Source organism: Apostichopus japonicus, chromosome 11 (assembly GCF_037975245.1).
Source record: "Apostichopus japonicus isolate 1M-3 chromosome 11, ASM3797524v1, whole genome shotgun sequence".
NCBI lineage: Eukaryota > Metazoa > Echinodermata > Holothuroidea > Aspidochirotida > Stichopodidae > Apostichopus > Apostichopus japonicus.
This window is the reverse complement of record NC_092571.1, coordinates 10,801,683-10,806,080: the sequence shown is the minus strand read 5'-3', so window position 1 is coordinate 10,806,080 and position 4,398 is coordinate 10,801,683. Positions and strand designations below refer to the sequence as shown.

General features: G+C 37.2%; 1 long non-coding RNA gene across 1 annotated transcript; it reads right to left on the bottom strand.

The window, feature by feature from the left end:
- Positions 1–940: 940 nt before the first annotated feature.
- Positions 941–3,975, bottom strand: LOC139976114 (uncharacterized). Its single transcript, XR_011795997.1, has 2 exons — positions 3,668–3,975; positions 941–2,630 (listed from the first exon to the last, which is right to left on the bottom strand). It is a non-coding gene; the product is annotated as an uncharacterized lncRNA (long non-coding RNA).
- Between the last annotated feature and the right edge of the window lie 423 nt (positions 3,976–4,398).

Sequence of the window (4,398 nt, the reverse complement as noted above, 5' to 3'; positions counted from 1 at the left end):
CAGTCTGCTTGAAAACGGCCGATCACGATTCATTTCACATGTCTCCAATGCTCGCGGGTGATGTTGGGCCGCCATCTTTGAAATTTCAACAAGTTAGCATCCTATATACAGCTATACATTTAACACAGCGTATGCGCTGGAATGCAACAACACAGAAGCCAGTGTACATACTTCGATCGATTTTAGCAGATGTAATAGGTTTTTGCTTGGATAAATCCATACCACAAATGAAAACATTCGTAAAATTTCAGGTTGCTAGAAAACAACCGGTCAAAATTCAGTCCACACGGCACCGAGTGATGTTAGACAAAATTCAGTGATGACTGAATTTGTATAGAAGTTAGCATCATATGATCCAGCTCTACATTCAACTCGTTTCCACGGTTCGTAGGGATATTCATAAGCACTACGTAGCAGCCGATGCTCAATCACCTGGTTTGGTTTCAATTGCACGTTTCAACGATGGTGTGTGCTGGGGGAGGTGGTGGGTGATCTCACACAAGTGATGTGCTTAGCATATTACATCACACCCTTTCTGAAACCTTGAGCATGCAATTCAAAGAGTGGGGGTGTGGTTACTATCGCGAATTAATTTCTCTGCATGTGCTTAGCCTTATCATAGTAACATTGCACTGCATATTCCTTAGTATCCCATGAGAGGTGAAGTCAAAGTATATTGATAGGAACAATCCCCACCCCCCCCCCACCCACAGGAGGTATCCGCCTGTTGCATAACTTGCATGGTGATGGATAAGTATGTGCAACTGCATAACTGTAATCACTTTCTTGCAAGAGACTGCAATTAAAGGTACAGAGGAGCAGAATAGCATGTTTGTCTTTAAGGAGCTGTAAATATTATTAGTCTTAAGGACATGTGGTATGAGGTACAAGATCCAATTTCTGACACCTTTGACAAACAAAGAATCAAATAGAATACCAATTGTAAAGGAATTTCTCTTTTATTGGAGGAAAATTACTTTTACCTGAAAGACTGATCGCCTTAAAAAAAATGTTAAAAGAAACCTTAAAAGAATTACTTGTTAAAAATTAGAGAAGAGGTTAAGCAATACTTAGTAGTTTGTACTAAGGTGTTGTTCATCTAATATATGAACACACTATACTTTTGATAGTTGCTCATTAGAAAACCTCAATTTTAAATTGATTTGAAACACATAAAAAATAATGTTACCATGCTGTATTTGCCACAATTATGCTAGATATTCAAGTATGGTCACCTTTGTCAAAATTCTTAAACTATTTGTATTTTTCCTCACTGGGACATTCAGTCACCTTGTTTGTTCCTCAAAATGTCTGAGAACAATTCGAAGAGTAAAGACCTCAAGGAAAGTACTTTTTGAAAACTTCGAGCAATTATAGCGTGCCATAATTTGGGGCCTATACTGACTACCTTTAGAAATCATTCGAAACACTTCAAAGCAACACAACAGATACAGTTTAAAGACGCTTTTCCATAAATGTAAGTTAAAAGGTGAAATGAAATTTTGATTGAAAGAATTCGATGACTATGGCTTCAATAAACTGTTTTGATATGGCCAAAGGAAAGGCAACATTTCATGCTCAATGAACAAACACTCATGAAAAACATTGTTTGGTAAGTTAATGGAGTGAGATTGACAAAACTGACTTTAGCATTGTACCACTGTTCTTAGCAAGCACATTAAGATGAGGTGTCAGCAAATATGTAACAAGAAAATTCAGGGTGAAGTAACAGTGTAACAACCTGTGCGATAGCAAAACTTTCACAATTTCTCCACTTGCGTTTTTGCAAGGACCAGCAAATTGATCTGACTTGGAAAAAATTGTATGTGAATTAACACATTACTTTACACTCTTGACTGGAAATGACTTGATTAGTAGTCTGTTGAAACAAGCTTTAATTAAAATATCTATTATACCTTGGTGAACAAATGCCATATTACTGTATAGGGTTAATGGGCCACCCAATCTTAGTATTTAGCCACATCCCCTCATTAATATACATAATCAATATACCAAATATTATCATTTACCTGTCATCGACCAACAACCACAATGTCTCAATGCAGTTAGACCAATTGCTGGGACTATATTTTTGAAACATTAACTTTGAAATTGTGGCCTCATTAGTATTCATGATGAGTACCACGACTTGTCATTATTTGAAATTTGTCAGGTTTGACCCTGTGACAAAGCAACAAAAACAGGTCACTTTTACCCATTAGATTGTGTCTACAGAGTGAATTATCAAAGGTAGGTGTCACATATGCATAAACACAAAAATCAACTTGAGCCTTATTGAATGCTTAGGTTCGTGTACTTTCTGCAAGGAACAAAAGATGCACAATTGACTTTCCATTCCACCGCAACATTATTTCAACCTGGACCTACAAAAACAACCACATGCAATTGCATCAATATTTGCCACATGATGTATGACAATGAAGATAATATGGTGGGGTTTTTATTTTACACATGCATATTTGTTGAAACTGTGAATAATGTAAAAAAAAAAACACATTAAGGAAGCAACTTGAAATAATTGCAGGCTACAATTGTCTCGAATATCGATGCATGTACTATATCCCAACTGCCCACAAAGGAGAATCCAACCCGCAGATGCAGAAAGAGTCCTGAAAATAAAAGAAAACAAAAATAAATATTAACAGAACATTGGATAATAGGAGACAATATTTAGAGTCACATGACGAATGACTTCACATTGCTTTTAAATGCAACAGGCAGAGATTAGTTGCAACAAGCCCATATTACGTAACATTGTAGTGGAACTTGTAAATGCATTTTCTCTCTGAAAATGACAGAGACATACAACAGTACAAGTTGAAGAACTTTGAAACAAAGTGAAATGGGCACATGCACAACCCCCCCAAAAAATAAGTGCAATATGAATTCACACACAAAAGGATACTACCAAAATGTGTTGCGAACAATGTACAAAAATTCAGTGCAGAACCAATGTTCAGTGCAGAACCTGTCACTGACTCGACCAACCTATGTATCTAGGTACACCGGATTAAATCACACAATGGTAAAACTACTTAGTACTAACCAGAGCCGACCAAGGCAGTACCTTTTTTTCAATGTAAGCTTTTTAATTTTCAAGTACTATTATATGTACTAGTACTTGAATACTACTAGTAGCTGGGCTGGTATGAAGGTATTGCCATTGCTGACAACCACCAGTGGCAGAAGTCAGTAGTAAACTTAAAATTACCAGTATAGGCCTAGTATTGTGTAGTTGTACTGTAGGGTCCTACTGCTCGGTCACTACAGTACTAGCACTACCCTAAAATTCAAGGAAACGACATTGTATTCGTAAACAATGTCTAACATCATTCATAAACACAAGGTCCCGTAATATGAATACACTGTACTGTAGAATACTTAAAACTATAACCCTAGGCTACACACTATGGTAATGCGCATACACATGTACATATTCAATTAACCACGATAGGATACGTTGATGCCGGTGATCAAGAGCAACCTTACAAATGTCACTTTAATTCAACCCAGAATGCTGGAACAACTCCGAATTTAGCCCAAAATCATTGTTCAATTTGTTTTATACCATTGACCGGACGATGGAGGTTGTACCTTCTTGAAAACGGAAAATGTGCAATTCGAAAGATGAAAGGTTTTTACTCACGTTTCGTTTTTATTTTTCAAGCCGGGGCGAAGAAATTTCCGAATTTCATCCACATCGTGAGTCCGACATCGTCGCAAACAGATATTTAATGAATATTTAACTTCTTTTCTTCAATGTTTTGGTTCAAGCAATTCGATTGCTGCTCTATGAATATGTATTAAAACGGATTTTCAGACGATATCCAAGCTGCAGTGTACTGAAATGTAGTGATGGACTAAGCTCCCACAATGCATTTCACCGCTTTTGCGAAGTGTTTAATGATTGCGAAATAACGGTCAAAAGTCGCAGTCTGATTTCTGACTGGTAGTGCCGATCACAAAATAGATTTTGAATAGTACCGGTGTGAAGTTAGATACTTATTCCCCGTGCCTCGTTCGACATTCGCGAATGAGTAACTGCTACCGATTCAGTTACGTATTCGACAATGGTATCGACGTAACACCTCTGGCAAGACAAAAGCTTTCTTACAAGATGTTCAACATATGGTCGTGGAAAGAGGTTTATCTATGGCCCATGGGTCATATGAACTCTAATAACTATGTAGAAGGGTACCATAATGCATCTTGCCCGGTCCAAATAGTTTTTGACCAACTAAAATGACCAGTACTTCATCAGCTCTTAAATTAATGTAAAAAAATTACTTTAGGCCCTAATCAAGACTAGCACCCCTTGGACCACCTTCCCAATGGGTCATATGAATTCTTAACACATTGTAGAAGGATACCATAATG